The sequence below is a fragment of the Zosterops lateralis genome, assembly GCF_965231275.1.
Source record: "Zosterops lateralis genome assembly, chromosome: Z".
In the NCBI taxonomy this organism is placed as follows: Eukaryota; Metazoa; Chordata; class Aves; order Passeriformes; family Zosteropidae; genus Zosterops; species Zosterops lateralis.
Window position 1 is genome coordinate 42,144,468 of NC_139800.1, and position 20,100 is coordinate 42,164,567.

A 20,100-nucleotide genomic window follows, 5' to 3' on the forward strand; every position below is an offset into this window, starting at 1 on the left:
ACAAACTACTTGGATTTCTGAAAGGCTTTTGGCAAAATTCCTTCAGCAAGTTCTTTGAAGTGCACTAGATAAACAATCTAGATGTACAAGGGAAATCACAGATAAAAAATAAGCTGAAAGGTAGTACCCACGCTGGGGAGGCAGAGAATGGTGAGCTTTCCTGCTGGGACAGGGACAGTAATGGAACTCCATGATGAGTTTGTGCTAGGATCTGGGATGTCCATGTTCTATGGTACTCATGGCCATTCTTAATAAAATAATCACCACAAGTGGGAAGAGGATATTCTGCTACATGAAATTCTGACCTACCATAGTACTGATACTTCTGTGTTAAGGTAGGCTCTTCTCTGTCGCCTGTCAAGCAGGTTGTAGCGCCCGACATGAGTACCTAATTAGAAGTCTAAAGGACAGATGTTATGAACTTCCACTAAGCTTTTCAATATAAGCTTTTGAATGTTGGGTGCCTTCAGGGTGAACAGTGGGCATTCATGAGTCTTAAAAATACTTTTTGACTCTCTGTGTAAATGTTTTCTTAGAATGAGCAGTGCAAGTATCCCTTCATCTGTGGATCACTAATAGATGTATCTAAGGATACACTCCCTCTACAGGTTCCTGATGCAGTGCATATCACACCATTTTGTCAGCAGTCAGGTGGAATAATTTTAGGTTACTCTATATGACATGTACAGATTCATAGTTTTACGTTAATTGATAATGAAGAATTTTATGAAGCTCTGAGCTGTGTTCCTTTAATATTAGAGGCTGACACATGATCACACCAATCACAGTGCTTTCCGGTGGGGACTTTGGTAGCTAAAGGTCTGGTTTTGTGCCAAGGAATCTGCTTGATTCATTTCATGTGTCTGCAGTGTCAATTTGTCTTGCTCTTTGAGTTTTTTCTTATACTCTTAATCTTTGATGGTGGGATATTTGTTCTCCATATCCCTCCATCATGAAACAAAAAATGCTCTACTGGAGTGTGATGCAATTTCTTGTTATTTTGGACAGAGAGCTGTGGAACAACTTTTTTTTTTTTTTTTTTTTTTTTTTTTTTTTTTTTTTTTTTTTTTTTTTTTTTTTTTTTTCTTCTGTTACAATGTTAGTGGATATCAGCATGGAAAATCATGAAGCTGCATAACATTAGGAATTTTAAACCAAGATATGAAAGACTTGAAGACTGTAGGATACTCTAATGCAATAACAAGGTATCAGTGGAATTGAAACCATAAACTCCACTGTTGATTTTGTTTGTGTGTAGATATTAAATGACATGCAATTACATAACAGTAGCAGTGTTATTTACAGAACTGTAGCCGCATTTGGAACAGATGTTGCATTTGAAATAAATTGTTTAACAGAACAAACTGTCCCTGCAAAGCCACAAGTATTAATATTGCAATGTTCTTTTTGGATAAGCTATTGCATATAGATGACACACAACCACTGCAACAGACACAATCTGGTTTTCTGTCAGTAACACATGGCATGAAGAAGCTGAATAGCAGTCATAAATTTTCCTACATAAGCTTTCTTTCTGTAAAAGACAGTCTACAACTTGATAAAACCCTCTGAGATATTTGTGGTGGAATACAGTTAGTGGGCTTCTTCAAACTTTAGGTTCAGTTCATATTTCTGCCATGGACTATTTCACAAGACCATAGCTGACTTTTAAAAAATTCCTCCTGCTAGTCTAATTGAGGACAACTGAAAAAAAAAAATGGAGCTTCTGATGTCACATTGCTGAATGTTTAAATCAGTACTGTCCACTTTTGAACATCTCATCTGTAGTGTCTGTGCATGACTTTTTTATTTGAAAATCTAATTGCAATATTTACCTTCCTCTACTCCAGATCTTTGTCTGTCTCTGTCTCTGTCTCTCCCTCCTTCCCCCTCCTTCAGAGTTAAAAGACCTGTAAAAGTCTAAGTCTTGTCAAAGTTTGCACCTTCTTCCATGAGATTATGTAAAACTGAGTATCTAACACCCACGAGGATCTAGATGAACCCTCCAGGGCTAGGGACACTCTTCACAGTGCTGTGTGTGCCAAAGGCTCTTCAGCGGCACTGTGAGACTGTTGCATAGATTTTTAAAAATAATTAAAACAGTTGAGTAGTAGTTATCTTGATTCTCTTCCCAAGTGCTTATTACTTGTTACTGTACAAACGACTGACACTGATCTTTGATAATCACTTTACATTCATTTCACTACTAGAAGAACAATAATTCATCTATAAGAGAAATAAATATGGTGATACTTAAGTGGTGATACTTAAGGAGAGGATGTCTTCTGATTCACCTTTCCAAAAATTCTTAGCAGGTTTGATAGGAAGAACTTAAACTACTTTGAGGCATGATCTGATAATGAGTCACTAAAGAGCACCTCAGGAAATCATGGGGAAGAATGATTTGGTAGTGATAAAATTATGATAACTGCTTGGCAGAGAGAGTTATTTGTACCAGTGGTAAAAGTTGAAATCCGAAGAAACAAGGAAGGCAAAAAAGTCAGGAAACAAATGGCAAGAAATTATCAGTCCTCTAAAACAATTTTTTTGCCAATGGACAAAGCTTTGCTGTATAGTTGGCATGTATTTTACATTCAGCCTTTCTGCTATGACATTTGTATTTATTTCACCTGGGATTTCAAATGTAGATTTTTCCTGTGTGGCATCCTTAATATGTCAGCATATGTATGCAAGAGATGGAAAGATCACCTTAACTGACATCCTGATAAAGACCTCAACAGCTTAATAGGAAAAATGTTATGCAACACACTGTGTGTTGTATTTTTGACTCTCATTAGTGAGATGAGAGGATATTTACTTTGTTTACAACTCAGATTGGTCTTGCCTGCCTCTGTAACAATTCTGAATAGACATTTGCAAGCATATTTGCTCCTTTGCAGCTATGTAGTGGCTAAATTAATCAAACTTGTTTAAACAATTTTTTAATTTTAATTGGAAGTTTTCAAACTGGATGGCCTTAGATGAGGTTTTTAAATGTAATGGATCAGTCTGCAGGTGTATCTGCTGCTTTAAAGGTGGAGAAGCCTGAAAAAGTCTTCTAAGATAATTTAAAACATCACTGTTCCTAGCTGCTTTCCGCACCTTTTCAAGTACTGTTGACCAACTCCTCTGCAGTGGCATCAGATGAAGTGTGCAGCTGCTTTGAGCTTCAAGAGTACTGTAACTGCACAACCCACCTTGATCAACAGCTGAAATGAACATGCTATAAACTGGAGTGGTTAAAATACCAGCAAAAATCCCAACTTTTCTACTTTTCCTATGGGAATAGTAACAAAATCACTTTAGCCTAGTGTAGTGTATCAGTGCAGTTAAATATAGAGATTTACTTGGCACAACCCTCTTCTACTGCCAGTTCCCCTCTATCCACCCAGATGATTTTAATAGAGAAAATGAAACATTTGGAAGAATGTTTCCCTATTGACACAGTTAAAACTGTGACAGAACTATGTCCATGAGATGTGGTTGGTGGAGGATGCCAGGCTGCAAATGTGTGCTGGTGTTTATGGGATTCCAGCTTCTGGAAAGTGCCTGTGGAGCCTCCAGAGTGTGCAGCACCAGACCAGCATGTGCCCAGGGCTGCTGGACCTTTTGCCTGTGTGTCCCTGGGCTTGTGGTGTGGCATGAGATACTGCTTCTCTCTCTGTCTGGAGACTAAGGACTTCATGTAGCTGGCATGAGACTGGGCCATCATTATATCTGTTTATGTTCTGACAGAATAAATGAATTTAAGTTTGTGTAGGATAGTGAGGCCAGGGAAGGTATCTTTCACAAGCCATGTAGAGTGTGGAGGTGTTACCCATGTCATTATGACTCTGCTTGAGCTGCTGAATGTACTATAGGTATCAATGTTCAGAAAATTATAACAAGAAACATCTTATTGGCCAATTAATAAGTTCCTGTCTTGCATGGCTTCTTCCTCTAGAAAGTACCACAGAAATGAGAGAGTATACAAGGAACACCATATGATACATAATATTAATATTGTGTGGTACATATTAAAGTCATGCTGGGGGAAAAAAAGACTATTTTATGATAGCTTGTCCTTTATGTATTCCTTTGTATTTGATTTTCACTCATTAAGAAATTTCATATAATAAAAAAGCTCTGTGGGACTTCAGAAAATAAAAAGCAATATAAAGGCTTGTGCTCTTGTCAGCTCTCTGCACAGTGCTTCTTGGTGATGATGCTATTTTCCAAACACCTAGCTGAGCTGTACCTCTTTTCTATTTCTGAGAAAAAAATGCTGGCGAAGCAAGTACTATTATAAAAAAATATTTGTTTTTTAAAAGTACACAACTGATCAAATCTGATTGAGGCATAGGAAAGGGTAGCCTGACTTCTATCCTTCTAACCATAAGGAACTTCCAGGAAAAGATACTAGGTTCTATTTATTGACAGAGAGCCCCAGGCTGTACTTTCAGCCATAGGTTAGAGTTACACTGAAGCAGTTGTTGCTGCCCTCACATCTGTGTTTGAAAACCAGTATAGCACCAGAGCAGATGAGGTCAAACATGTATATCAGCTATATCTAACCTATTCAAATTCCTCATTCTTTTATCTGTGAATTTGAGTGAAGGTTCCTCTGGAAATACTTGTTCTTGCTCCCTGACTAACTTCCCCATCAAATAAATACTGACGTCCTGAAAGTGTAAGAAAGTGAAATTTTCATGTGCTTTTGCCAACTTTTGATAATTTAACACAACTGAATCCATTGTGCTCTCACACAAAGAAGCTACAAATCTAAACAGCAATGCTAGGAGTCTTTTTTCAACTCCTATATCATTGTCATGAATTTAATGACTTACTTGTTTTAATAAAACCTGTGAATAAATAATTATTACATCCAATGCAAATTACTCAATCAGAGAGCCACATTTTTTCTGTTAGTGTTTCATCAGATTCCTAATGAATTGTGTGTTTAAATGATGATTTTCTGTAACACCTTCCTGCAGAAGGCAAAGAAGAAATAACTTTCAGACACAGTGATTAACCACAGCAGAGTACACCAAAAAAATATTCTCTGCCAAACAATGACTCAAGATTTACATGAGTTTGCAGCTTGTATGACCGTCAGAACCTGATTGTAGGAAATTTGATAGCTGAAATCTGAGAAGGGAAATACAAAGCTGGTTTGTTATTGCAAACCTGTCTGTCTAATGGCTCTCTGTCTATTCTCCCTTCTCCTGTGCCCTCCTGAGTGTACACACAGACATAAGACATGTGACAGTATGATCAAATGGCAGATTGTGGACTACCTTGCCATGCTGTGTTGGTTACCACATTCCTGTCCTGTTGCCTTACAGGCTCACTGGAAGCCTTTCTAGTCCTGTTAGACACCCAGCCTGGGCAAAACTTAGGCAAAAATGCCTTCTCAGACGCCTAAGGGGGAAATGGAAGGAACCCTCCTTGGAGCCAAACTGCTCCAAGGAGCAGCAGTGGTTGAGGGTCACATTTTCTTTGGAGCACGGAGGATGTTTGATATTCTGTGGGGGAACTGAACCCTGAATGGCTGAACTGCTCTGCTGAAACCTGCCGCATTTTACTTTCTCTTGGGGTTACATGACATCACCATCCCAATTTTGTCAAAACCATAGCTGAGGACAAAGTCAGAAACTGGAATCATAGTAGATAAGACTTCAGTGTTGAACTATTTAAGTTATGCCCAAAGATCTGTGAACTTGAATTGACCACCTTAACTCTCTCCAGGGCTGATTTTAACACATTTATGTGAGTGATCTTAATTCAGCATGTAGTTTCTCCGGGTGAGAGGTTGTTTCAGAAAGCTTACTGGACATGGTTTTACAGATTATTTATGGTGTCAAGGTGTTTATGGGAATCATAGCAGGCTAGCTGCCTGCAACAATGAAACAAAAGTACATCCTGTTGCTTGATCTATGTCTTGTATTAAAGGCTTCTGAGAATTAGGGGTACATCAGGCAGAACCCTGGCTTTGAGTTTGAGGATGTGTGTCTGCTGCTCAGCAGGCTGGATCTGAGTGTGCATGTTTATTGTGTTGGATTCCTTAACGAACAGGGGTCTAGTTATGTTCTGTAGTACAGTGATATTCCAGCCCAGTTTTAGGGAATCCAGGTCCTTAATGTTGAAATACTGAGAGTAGTAACAGGGTTTCTCTGGAACTCCTCAGTAATATGTTGATAGTTAACATTTCCAATGAGAGATATTCAGCCATCTCTGCAAGATGATATATGGTTCACAGACTCTCTTTTGTAGAAGGGCTAAATATGCTTCCATGTCATACCATAGACACACACTTGGAGAAGAAAAGACAAGCCTTTTAAATGCTCAATTTTTCTGGCCAATTTGAGCAATTATATCTTGGATCTTTGCTAGGCTGATGGAAAGTGTCCTTTTCATTTCATTCCTTGATACCTTAATGCAATAAAAACATGTTACATTTTCAGCCAGCCTGTTACTCTATAGAGAGCAGGGATGTATCATCTTGCTGGCTGGCAGTCTGGAGGATTCAGAGGGAGCAGGTTTCCTGATTTGCTCTTAGGGATTTAAACATGTTACATCTTCAAAGTTCAACAGTAAGTGTTCATAACATGACAATTTAATGGATTTGAGCTTTCCTCTGAGTTGTGTAACAGGTAAAATTAAAGTTCAGGGCTTATCTAGAGGTTTGGCTCAGAAAGAAATTAATTATAAAAGCTTGTTTACATTATTGAGGCTTCTAGGACAAACTTCCCCTGTAAATACTGTGTGATCAGAAAGCTCTCCAGCTCAGGAATGGCTGCTTTCCAATCCCACTCCACAATGTGGAGGGCCAGTATTCTGTCCTTCAGCTTTGGCTTAATGCACTCGGGGCATCAGAGGTCAAAAAAAGAAAAGGCTAGTTGCAATAGAGCTGGATTTCGGCGGGTGGACATGGGAGGCTGGGATTTCATTCCCTCCATGCACTCATCCTCCGCTATCTGACATGCTAATGAGCCTTGTCTGGAGGCCTCCCAGTTGCTCCCAGAAGGGCACAGAGGTCTTGCACCATCTGTCAGCCTATTCAGACATCTTAGAGAGCCCCCAAATCCTAAAAAATTATTAGGAACTATGTTTCTGTAACAAGAACCAGAGTATGTAAGGTGCCTTCTGGAATCTGAAAGTCTAAAATGTCGGTGTTTACACAGAACCACAAGAAATTAGCAGCTTATGCACTTGAACTTGGATAATGTCTATACTGTATTTTTCATGCACAAATGCAAACTTGCTGCTCATGCACATTTTCACACGGCCCTTTAAGGGTAGCACACATAATGAATGCTTGTCACAGGTGCAGTAATTTCTGACACTTAAAATCAATTTGCAATGATAAAATATATCCAAAACCAACAAAATACTTTCAGTATATAACACTTCTAATGAAACACTTCATAACTTTCAAATACAAATGAACACAGCATTTTACCTCCATCATTGAGAAAATGTTGACCTTTGAAACCTAGCTGTTCTTTTTTTTTTTCTCTCACTCTCTTTTCTTCTATGACAATGCAATTTTGCAAAGTGTGTTTCTTAACAGTGTAAAAACCATTTTATCTTTTTGAAGCCAACAGAATGAGGGGAGTCCTTTGCAGAGTGCCTGTATCCTGATGTAGGAATGGAGTTATGAAAGACCTTACAACATATGATTACCTGTAAAATAATTTTTGTTCTCCTCAGATTGATGCCTGGAAGCCTGACCTGAAACAGAGACTCGACAAAGCTAGATAATAAAGTAGATATTTATTGAAAGGCCTCCAGGATCCACCTTGGGAAGGACAGGAGCCTGACCATGGCTGCACCCTGAGTCCACTACAAAGTGCCACACACTAAAGGCTAACTGGTCACAAGGTCTTACATTTTTATAAGTTTTGGTCCATTTGCATATTGGGGTTTAATTGTCCAATTTCAGCTTCAGGTTGTGAGGTCTCATCCTTATTGTTCCTCTCTTTGGTCCACCGTTGTTTATGCTTTTGGCCTGAAAGTTGTCCTTGGTTCTCAGCAGAAAAGGAATATGTTTTGTCTACCTACTCTGTTAAGAGAGTTTACTAGCACTTAATATGAGGCTCAGAATTACATTCCTAAGTAACACAGAATCGGCAAGCTAAAGCTTAGAGACCAGTTGCATCAAATCTGAATGTCACAAAATGCAACACATTTGTTTTGGGAAAAATAATGGCAAAAAACAGCTGGCATCAGTGATTTCTAATGTAAGTTAACAAATATTCAATGTCCTGTGAAATTTAATGAGGATACGTGAAGTATTATTAAGTTAAAATGGGTAGTAATAAAAAAATCTGCAAGGCACCTTGCCCAGTGATCAATTACTACCCAAGTACTGTGCATGAACAATGAATGACTAGCTTTAAAACAGAGCTGAGAAACCTTCTCTATGAGATTGTACATGTATTTTTCTTTTACTGTCTACATCATTCCTCACCAATGCTTATCTTCTTACCTTTTAATGCTGACAAAAGAAAAGCTGATAGAATGACAATGTCATAAATGTAGCATGATGCACACAGTTATTTTCTTCCCAGTACATAATATATCTGACTGGGATAATAAATCCCACCTGCCTTTAGACAGTATGTCACCAGTCTCAATTGCCAGGATGAGAATGCAGCAATGTTGTGCTGGTGATGTGGCTGGTGTGTGCTTACAGGAACAGCATAAAAACTACAGATTGCAAAAACCATTTAAGATGTTACCTGCTAAACATACCTTAGCAGGGTAATCTCAAAAAAAATTACCCTTGTTGCCACACCTTAGAGGTCCTGTGCTCCTCAGAAAATACAGTGGATAATGCTTTAGTTACATATCCTACCCAAAGTGCAAGCAGCATTGTTTCTGCTTATGGCAAACTTTACTTTCCTCCAGTTTTTCTGTTACTCTGCCACAAATAAATATCTATTCCCTCCATTCCTGAGGTCATATACTAATTGAAAGAGCTCCAAAGTTGTCCTGCTTTAGTTCAGATTTGCTGTCTAGTGGCTAGAAATAGGATTTTTGATATTGATTTACTAGTAAAAGAGACCTGAAGAAAATGGACATCTTGCCTTATAGAACTCAGTGCTGATTATGAATATGAAAAGCATTTTGTTCAAAAGTACATTGGTTTTTATGAGGAAGAGTATTCAGATTCATTACATTCTGATACTTTTACCTGTTAGTTGCATCAAATTAGAGAATTTTTTAGAGTTAGTCAATGTCATCAGTCATGCCTTTTTACTTCGACATGTTTTCAAGATGGGTAAGTAGATTGGTTCAGCTGATTTAACCTGCTGAACTTCTCATTTTGGCTATGAGGAGGCAGGGGCCTAAGTTTCGTGGAACATCTGCAGTTTGTGACCCATCCTCAAGCATGCTTCCTCTTATCATCTGACAAAACAATGTGTTAACAGCAGGAAAGAGTCATTGTATGAACTTGGATGTAGAATTATAAGGACCATTTAATTTGCAGTAGTGTGCTTGGCTTTCTAAGGCATCAAAATCTTTAATTTCAGTGAGGAACACAAAGAAGTCTGAAGTGACTAGCCTTTGAAAATGAAGCTAGTTGTTCCAGTTTCAAATACTGTTAGTACTCTTCCATGCTAATGTAATTTCTTCTTTAGCCACCTGTTAGAAGAGCCATCAATACACGTAGCATTTTCATTTGGTGCAACTGATGCCTTAAGCTTTAGCTTTCATATTTTCAGATTCTGTGCTGCCTAGGGATGTGGTTCTGAGCCTCGTATTAAGTGCCAGTAAGCTCACTTCACAGAGTAGGTAGACAAAACAAATCCTTTTTCCTTCTGAGAGCCAAGGACAACTTTCAGGCCAACAGCATAAACAATGGTGGACTGAAGGGAGAAACAAGAAGGATGAGACCTCACAACCTGAAGCTGAAATTGGACAATTAAACCCTGTGGGGGTGCATTTTTTGGTATTATCAGTTTGATGTTTGTTTCATAAGTTAATGTTGCACTGTAAGTTGGTTTGTTCCATGAACTCTCTGTGCTTTTCCCTACTTGGTTTTACCCTGTTTCAGTATTTGTCAATCATACGTTATATAAGCCCTGGTCCTGTCCATCTCTTGGGGGCCTCTCATTGCACTTGGAAGATTCTAGGAGAGGTGTCGAGTGATTGGGCAGGGTGCAGGCTGCCCCCTCCCACCCTTTGCTATACGGTTGTTGTATGTGTCCATTATGCCATGAGCCACACCCCTCTTCTATCCTATTGGTCCCTGGCTGAACCCTCCCCTGTGTTCACCTCCCTTTAAAAGTTGCTGGCCAAGGTGGATCCTGGAGGCCTTTCAATAAATACCTACTTTATTCTCTAGCTTTGTTCAGTCTCTGTTTCAGGTCAGCCATCCAAGGCATCACAACCACTATCAATGTTCCCCATTGTTACAAAATGGATGATTTCTGTGTTATCAACTACGTCCAAAATTAATATTTAATAGCTGTTTTCTTCTTCTCTAAACTGTCTTGGTTTCATGACCCAGCATTTCATATTTTCTTTTAAAACAGGTGAAAATAGGAAGAAAGAATTTTTAGTCCCTAGATTAAATATTGAAAGTATACTTCACTTTCTTCCTCGTAGCATAGTAGTGAATAAGTTGATATTATTTGTTCTCAGTTGTATGTAGAAATGATAAATATTATATATCATCATCTTCTATTCATTTCAAGCAACTACAAAAAACAGGTGACAAGTATCCATTGTATGGTTGGTTCAAATACCTTTGGTATATGCTAGTTAGTGAAGCGCAAGAGGATGCTTGTTAGGGGCCTGGTGCTATGGTTTATTTTTTGGCATAAAAGGCATATTGCTACTAGGTGACAGAGGAAGTATAGGGAGTCAGAAGGCAACAGGTAACATGCACATATTTGAGAGCTCACTGGCTTTTGATTCCTCCCATTTATATATTGCTTCTAGATTACAACATATGTAAAACAACCCAGAAAAGCAGCACACAGTTTTTTATAATTTCCACTACCCCCCAAATTTGGGACTTCCAGAGAAACATGTGGCAGGGAGACATGTCAGGAAGGCTGCTGTGATGACTACATTTACCTGGTTTGGAATTCAGCCAAGAGAAGCAGTTCTCGCGTGCCATGGACTGAGGCATGGCCATTGAATCCAGCATGTCAGGGCGTCACTGCAGGGCATGAGCAAGAGGAAATTTTGCTAGCTCAGCCCTGTAGAGGGCAGGAGCAGTGGCAGGAGGGGCACTCTGCAGTGGCCAGGATATAACGCCACTGCAAAATCTAGGGGCTGCCCAGGGGTCAGTGGGTTCTTCTCCTCTGGCCTTGGGATTTGCAAAGTGCATTGGGGCTTCCTGAGATAGGACAGAGGGGACATGGCCCTCCCTATTAATGCTGCTGTGTTTTAAATAGCCTCACTGGTGATTTCTGAGGAGACTCACTGCCTTTTGAACAGCACATAGCTGGTTCCCGTTGGTGTTTGATTTGGGAACTTCTGCAAAGTAAATTACACCCTGGTGTATGGTTACACTCACTATAGTATGAAATATTCTATTTTATGAGATTCAAAACATACATATTTTTCATTAAGATACCTGTTACATTAGATAGAGAACTATTTTTATTTCAATGAGTTACACCTGCCATTTCATGCTTGTTTAGCGCCTTTTCCCAGTATAAGATGAGCTGCAGATGTACAGTGCCTTCTGAGACTCTTAAAGAAACAAAACTCTTAAAGTTACAAAACACAAAAATAACAGCTTCTAGGGGGCACACAGAAACATACTGCATTCAGCCTTCCTCTCAATTTTCTTCTAAGGGGTCTTTGCTGTTCATAAGATTTCTCTCTAGCGAACTATCAGGGGTAGACTCCACTTGTCTATGCAAATGCATAAATGAGGACCTGATTTCATTAATTTTGTTGAGGATGGAAATACATTTCTTCCTTTTTGTCCACTTGGTCTCAGTTATCAAAGTGAGAGCAATTATTTCTGAAAGGACTTTACTCGGTTTCAACTGCGTGACAAGTTATACCTCAGCCTAGACGAGGTAAGAAGGGAGTTTGTTTGCAAGAAGGGAGTGGTTCATGCCAGACAGAAATGTGGATATGAGTAAGGCAGATACAGAGCTTTGCCAAGCTAGGACAAGAACAGTGGTGAGTGCCACATGCCAGCCTTATGTGCTGTTTCACCATCTTAGCTGCTGCCAGCTGTCTCCCTGCTTATGGCATGATGGGAGCAGCAATAGTTTGTTGTCTGTCACTCAATGAGGCTGTGCCTTTATCACTAGCCAGGCCATAAAGTTGGAAATAACTTAAAAAATTTCTTGTACAATGCTTTCAATTGTCATCCATTTTAGTGGTGCCACATCACAGGCAATACAAACCTAATGGGCTCAGAGCCTTCACCTTCTTCCCTGAATGAAGAGAAGCCTCTTGCCTTGCCAGCTGTGTGGCTGCTGCACAAAATGACAAGAAAGGCATGGAAAATGTCATTTTCACAGTCACATTTTGCATATGGAATGCAGGCACCATCTCTTTGTATGAGCCTGCTCTGCTGCACACCATTTCCTCTGAGGAGGAGGCAGGGTGGCCAGTGAGCCAGCTTTTGGAGTCATGTGCACTAGGTCAACAGTTCTCTAGGGCTTCCATAAACATGGGCATTTGGGCACATTGCCAGTCCTATTTGGCCTCTCCTGCAAAGCTTCCTGCCTTTGCAGGACACAGAGGGTCAGATTGCTGCAAGTGCTTGTGCAACTTAGGGAAAGCACCTGAATTAGACACACAGGCTGTTGTAACTGCCTTGAAATCAGCTGACATCTTCCTCCAGACTTCACACACAACTTTTTTCTGTTATGGGCGGTGATGTTAAGTAAGGAAAACAAGTGGTTACAAACCAGACCAAGAGACAAACTCCAGATGAGCCTGGAATTATTTCTGCTTAAATTCTCAGTGCTTGCACTCATTTCCTTTGGAGCATTCAGAGTGTTTAGATCTGACCAGCACAAGGGAAAAATTGCTAGTGTCATCTTAATTTACTTTTGGTGTTGACCCTTTGAGCCCAACAAACAACAAGCAAGCAAGCAAACAAACAAACCCCCACACCAGGAAAAAAAAAAGGCAGTAGACATATTTAGACTCCAAATGTAAACTGTAAACTTCTATTTGCATGCTGGTGAAAAGGAATTCTCTTTGAGGACATAGAGCCAGAAAATATTCAGAGGATGTAATCAAAGAGAATGGCTTGGGGAAACTCACCTGCCACGTTTGATGTTTCTTGTCAAACAGAGTGGCCCCATTTGAAGTGTCAGGAAACAGGGAAAAGTGTGATGTGACCGACAGGGCCTGCAACCTGATGCCTGCAGACCTGCAGGTACAGGGACCAGCAGCTGCCTGCTTTACTCTACCCTACTCTGGCTTCCCATCTGGGCAGAAATTGCCACCGAAGCCTTCCCATTAAAGGCTGCTCTGGAATTCACGGCTGGAAGGAGGAATCCTGGAGAGGTGTTATTTCTGATTCAAAGCACTAGGGGGTGCGGGAAAAAAAAAAATCTGTGTAGGGCAGAGGGAAGGAGAGGGTGTAGGGGAAATCTCTGACGTGTCAGACCCCTGCCTCTGACTGCGTGTGCATTTAGGGAAAGCAAAACACCACACTAGTCCGTCTCTGTGTTATCTGCAAGGATTTTTGCCAAACAGGTGTCAGAAAGGCCCCTCTAATGTAAATGTGACACAGCTACTAGTTGACATCTGCTGCAGTAAACGAGGGCTGTATTCAAAATGTGGGCATGCACTAATTTGAAATCAAATCTTTGGAAGCTTGGAGCCTACACACTTGTGATTGGTTTGACTCTGGGTCATGAAGTTTAGGGTACAAGATTTCTTTTCCTATTGCCATGCCTAAAATCACTGCTAACGTTCTGGGCAGAGGAGTATGAATGAAACCTGAAGACTCTGAGTCTTTATTTTTATTATGTTTGCAAGGTTCTTGAATGAGGTTATGTATTGTAGCACATATGGCTGCCTGCTTTACACTAGGAACTTCAGATAATTTAGGGTTATGCAATTATTTCTTAATAAATCCTTGCAAAGGGAAGCAGTAAGCTAGGTATTTCCAGCTTTTAGAAAAACATGCAGGGCCTACATATTCCTTTTTTACATTTTTAATGTTCATGACTACGTGCTTAACCCATCTAGAAGGTGTTTTCAGGTTGTTTTTTTTTTTTTTCCCCTTTTCTTTTCTTCTTTTACTTCTATTTTGAATGAGAATTTCCATGTTGCTGTAATTAGGTACTATTTCTAAAACATTCTAAATAAAGATTTCTAAAACAACTCCTGAGAATAAAAGCTAATTTATAGGGTTTGAGGGGAAAATTCAGAAGGGGGAGACAAAGATATATTTACTCACACTTATGATGTCTAAAGTCAGACTAAGAATCAGATTTTTGAACATGTTCAAAGATCCAATAAATCTAAAAGTTTGGGAAGAGCGGCTTTAACAAAATTCTTGATCATCTCTGAAATGACTAATCTTTGTACTTAGAAGATCTTGGAACTATTGCTTCCAATAAATATTCATTCCAAGAAGATTTCTAGGTCTGATCTATTTTATAAAGATGAAAAATAGCTGATGGCTTAGCACTTAAAAATTTCAGATTGAGCTGCTAAGGCACTATTTGCACAGTAATTGAAAATAATGATGAGTGTGTGCTTGCATTGCTTATTATTGCTTTTATGGCAAGGAGTAGTATTAACATGTTTCTTATTATTAAACTGAGAGTTGGCCCCACAATTAATGCATTTCCATGGCCTGAGACCTCTGTGGCCACCTGCTGCAAGCTAGTGTATGAGTTCAGGAATTATTACAGGACTCAGGGTATTAGCCTTGGGCTAAGAAGCTTGTCAGAGCATGATTAAATATTCCTTTAATTTTCTGGCTTTTAACAAAAGGCGTATTTCTGTGCAATCCATCTGTAAGAGCAGAGCTTGTGCCTTTGACATGTGTGAAATCTGCAGCTGTCAGAATCTTTCTTTCTTGTGGATTTGCAACTTGGGGAGAAAGAATAATGCTGCATTTTCTGTCAAAAGACTGGGTATTTTGCTGTGAAGTTTAAGTCTGAGTAGTATTTTATTAGCTTACAGCATTTAAAATCCCCATAGTCTGTGTATGCATTCTCTTTTGCCTGCAAGATGTCTGTGTCCTGTGGCACTGATTTCATGGTGATTCCCTTGCCTTGATGGCAAGTGATCATAGAGACCTACAGGAACACCTTAGATATGTACCTCTAAATCAGCACTCCCCATATTTGTTACTGGCTTATGCTGGAAGCCTGAGAATGTCTCTCCTGGTTCCTCTGGGTGCCCTGCATCTGGAGCTGCAGTGAGACAGGGGAAGCACTGAGTTCCCAATATCACTCCTAGGATGCCCAGTTGGAAATGTAATCCTGTGTCTCTGCATACACTCTTGTGCCTTCCCTGCATGTGATTATCACAGGCATGTGATGAATAGCGGCTCAATGTAGTAAACTGCACTGGCTGCAATTTAATGCTTATTTGAACTGGGACTATACCATAGTAAAAGAACATCTTTTTTCTCTGCAGTGAGACAGACTATCTTAGAGTTATACTATTAGTTTTACTTTCATGTGGAAGGCTAATTTAAAGAAAGCAAACAATTTTAGGAACTTGAAATATAATGCTATTTTCAGGCACAAAACCCCCTATACCATCACTGGCAGACCACAGACTTCACTTTGTGATCAGGTGATAGTTGGTTTTCCCTTCACTAGGCACTATGATCTGCAGCCAAACACCTTCGTTTCTTATATTGGAACATTTGAAGGAGCTTGGGGATTTCACCTGGAGCTCAAATGACAGTCCTCTGTGCCACATAGGCACATTGCTGGTACTCCATGAGTAGGAGGCTTGAAGGAATGGAGTGGCAATGGGACAGGGTGGCAGCATGCACTTCAGAGGGGAGTGTGATGGCAGATTGTCCAGGCCAGCTGGAGAGCACTTTCTGTACTCATCCTGGCATTCGGTTTCAGGACCTTAGAGATAAACAAGATCAAATAAAAATCAGTATTTATTTCTGCAACCTGCAATGATGTTTCATTCTCTAAACATATTTTTATTTCTGTTTTTGTTTCTCCTCCTGTGAAAAGCTTTCACTATGGCCATGTGCTGTGTAGATTGCCTCCCTCTTGACCCTGTACCATAGGTGTGTGCATGGCAAACCATTATGTCTATTTCTTGACAATTTGAAATGGGAGTTTGTACTTGGAGAACAGTATTGCCCTGCTTGTCTGTGCAATCAGTAAAAAAATATCAGATAGAATCGCAGAATAGTTTGGGTTGTAAGAGACTTTAATGATTATATAGTTCCAAACCCACTGCCATAAGAAGGGACATCTTCCACTACAGCAGGTTGCTGGGAGCCCTGTCTAATCTCTCCTTGAATACCTCCAGGCACGGGACATCCATAACTTCTGTGTGTGTGCCAGTGCCTCACCAACACCATAGCAGAGAATTTTTTCTGAATGTTTTATCTGACCTAATCCAACCTAAGGTGAAATCTCTCTCTTTCACCATAATAGGTTTTGTTGTATGAAATCTCTGAAGCCAATTATTTGTAATAAACAAATAGCAGAATTACAGAAGTTCCAACTAGCTTTAAATATAAAATCAAATCAACACTGTAAAAAAGTACAGCACAGTATATTTGTTACAAAGATAAAAGTGATGCTGCTCTTGATTTGATGGGATGCTTTTCAGAATTATTGCAAAGCAGTCCATTTATCCAGGAACAAAATGCAGTACTTCCTAGGACAAAACATGACAACTATGACTGCTAAAGGGAACATGGTTTAGGTGCTTTAGGAAATCACCCCTTGTGGCCCCTCGCAGATGTGCCACACTTTGTTTACCTCATTACTCCTCGGTGCAATGTCAGCATCTGAATAGACAAGAAATCTTTCTAGAGTTAGGGTCTAGACCACAAAATGAAGAAGTTTTCTGCACAGAGTTGCACACAGTTGTGTTTTCTCTTGCAGAGAAAACACAAGTCAGATGACAGGATAGTTTCCAAACTGGCGTCTGGCCAGGTTGCTGGAGTTAATAAACTTACTTTGGCTAGAGAAGAAAAAAGCACTACAGGAACCTTTAAAGGAAGTATTCATTCATTAATTGCCTAAATTCCCCTGCTGCTGCATGGTGCCAGATGGTAGTGCTGAGGACAAGTCTACCACGTGTTACCCATTCAGCACGGCCAGCCTGGCTGGTGCCTTCCAGAGAGGAGCCACCCCTTCGCTCCAGGTCTGAGGCAGCTGTCAAAGCTGTTAAATCCTTCAGTTCACCAGCAGAATGTCTGATGTATGGACAGGTATTTTCCATGCAGTTTCCAGGCGTGGCAGACCACCTGCTTCCCAGGAATAGAAAGGTTCTCTATGTGGCACTTTTAGAGAGGCAATTTTCTACCGTTTGAGGGGACACTGGCAAAGATTGCTTTGATACTCAGATAAAAAGGTCAGATATTTAGACAAACTAACATCCTGCAGGGGCTTGGTATTTTGCTCAGCCTGCTTATTTTTCTATAGTCCCAAGAGGAATGGCTACAAATCAAGCCTTTTAAAAAATATTATCCAGGAAATGGGTGCATATAAATTAAATATAACTAAAACAAGGACATGAAAGTAGTTATCTAATAAAACCCAATTTGTGGTGTGAGCATGTAATGAGTAGGCCCTCTTGCAAATCTGAAGGGGTGACAAGAAATCAATTTATAATTTTTTGCATTTATAATAAGCTTATAAAGTTCACTGCTCCTGACAACTAAACTGATTTTTCTTGTGAGGTACACTATGGTATTTTATTTAGGTGATAATTTTATTGCATGTTCAGACAAGTACTAGTGAAAAATAGAAATGACAGTGAGTATGAAAATACCCAAATAGAAAAAAATTTAAGTACTCCCCTTGCTAGTGAAAACCCCACTCCTTTCTATACTGAAGAAAAATGACTGTATGTATATATTCCTTGATGTTTTACCACTGCAGATGAATTTGCAATTTCTAGTCTTAAAATTTTTAATTCCCTATTTGCAGAGGGGTGGAAGATAACAATTTGCTTCTTTTCAGAAGTGCACCAGAGCTGTTCTCAGTCTGTGTTTGATGTCTGTTCATCTACCAGTCTCCTAAAAAAGCAAAATCCACTTCATCTGGACTGAGGTTTGCAAATGAGCACTCACTTCAGAGCATCAGGACTGTTTTCAATTGACTTATGCTTCAGAGACACAGTCAGTCAGAAGGCACAGCTTAAAAGTCCCTAACCACTTCAGAAGGAGATGAAATACATGCACAAAGCTTTTAGCACTTTTGTGAGATGCACAGACTTTTGATAGTGAGCTGCTCTTTCACACTCTGGCTCACCAGCCTGATTTAGATCAGTAGGTATGTATGATGAACAAAAATGCCACAAGGCTAGTTTGGCTATCTTGGTCTAATATGGTTTTGAAGTTAATGGGAAGATTTTTTGCATGGTGAGATGCTGTCATTTGTGAGGTGTGGGTTGTATGGTCAGGAGAGGCTGATGTGGAAGGGAGAAGAACCAACTGACCAAAGTATATGAGGGTAGAGATTAACTTTATTTTATGGCTGAGGACAACTTGATGTGAAAGATGGAAAACGTACCCAAAGAGACCAGTCTTTTTCACATAGGATTTCAGTCAAGAGGGAGAAACTATCAAAGAACAGCAATATGCTAGTATTTAGGGTGAGAATGTTTGGCAAAAGATTGACTTATGGGGGAGGTAGGACAAAAATGCAAAGCCAGCAGGCATTTGGAAAGCCAGACAATAGTGTGCTTGGAAAATATACAGAAACAATCAAATAGAAAATTTGTTTAAAGGCAAAAATAAAAATACTAGTGAGAGTAGTAATTCCATAAGACAAATATAATGCTTATTCAACCTATGGCAGTTTGGGAGGCTGGAAACTGTAGCAAGTACATCAACCTAAATCTTTACTATGAAATTGGTATAGAAGAGATGCAAACGTTCAGGCTACTAAGAATAAGTATGAGGGAAAAGCATGAAGAGTTAGGGATGAATTGAAGATGGTCAGGCATGGACTGAGGTGAGAGTACTAAGCAGTCTTCTATAAGGGCAATGTTAGTAAGAGGCAGAGTGAGAGGAGTTGTAGGAGTTGCAATCCATCACTGAGTGAAAAGGATAAACTAGATGGTGCTGACAAGGCTAAAATGTCTGATGCTTGTTATGGTTTACTCTTTACCAGAAAAGCCAGCTGACTCAGCAGTAGAGAAGTAAGAGTTGAGGACAGACTAAACCAGAAAATATTTAGCTAAGGCAGAGATTTCCAGAGATTTCCAGTTTGTCTAGACCTGACTTGAACCTGAAGGACTGGCTGTGCCCAGCCCAAGCCACACCTTCAGGAACGTCTGTCCTTATTGCAGAAGGCAGGGGACTGTAACAGTGATGGTCCACAGCTTTAAAAAAACACAAACTAAGAGGCAACTGACGTTATCGGCTCTGACTACAATTTCAATTCCTAGAAAAGTGCTGGAACAAATACTCGGACTGAAATACCGAGAAGATAAATACAGGGCTGAACAACAGACAAATGAATGTTCTCAGGACAAACGATTTCAAATCTGTCTAATTTTCTGCCCTGACAACATGTCAGGCTCTGTGCACAGCAGTCAGATTTCTTGATCTCTCAGTAGGACTGCTTGACAAGCAAGTGACATCCTGATAGACAAGCTGAAGGGACAGAACTTGGCAAAATTGTTCCAAAGGGAGTGCACAGCTAGGAAGCCAAGTTCTAAGTATACTGATTAGTTGTATCGTGTTGAGATAGAAGGGTGTGATTTTGTTGCAGCCCAGCCCACTTTGCATTCTCTTCAGTGTTTTTCCAAATCACTCGTAAAGTCAAGTAGAGAGCATGTTCGACAAGTTCAAGTGATATTTCAGTGAGAAGAGCTAGAGTTCCACCTAGGATGAGTTTAGAGCTTGATATGATTGTGGTAAACTGGGTATGGTTTTGAAAAATAAGATGCAGTTCATTAAGACCACTGCATCAGTAAACAGTGAAGGAGTTGTATAGAATAAAT

General features: G+C 39.8%; 1 long non-coding RNA gene across 1 annotated transcript in view; it reads right to left on the reverse strand.

Moving 5' to 3' along the window:
• Positions 1 to 986: 986 nt before the first annotated feature.
• Positions 987 to 20,100, reverse strand: part of LOC310922690 — a 439,183-nt gene continuing 420,069 nt past the window's right edge. Inside the window, exon 2 of the long non-coding RNA XR_014592471.1 lies at positions 987 to 1,088. This is a non-coding gene — a long non-coding RNA (uncharacterized lncRNA). The remainder of the gene's footprint in view (positions 1,089 to 20,100) is intronic.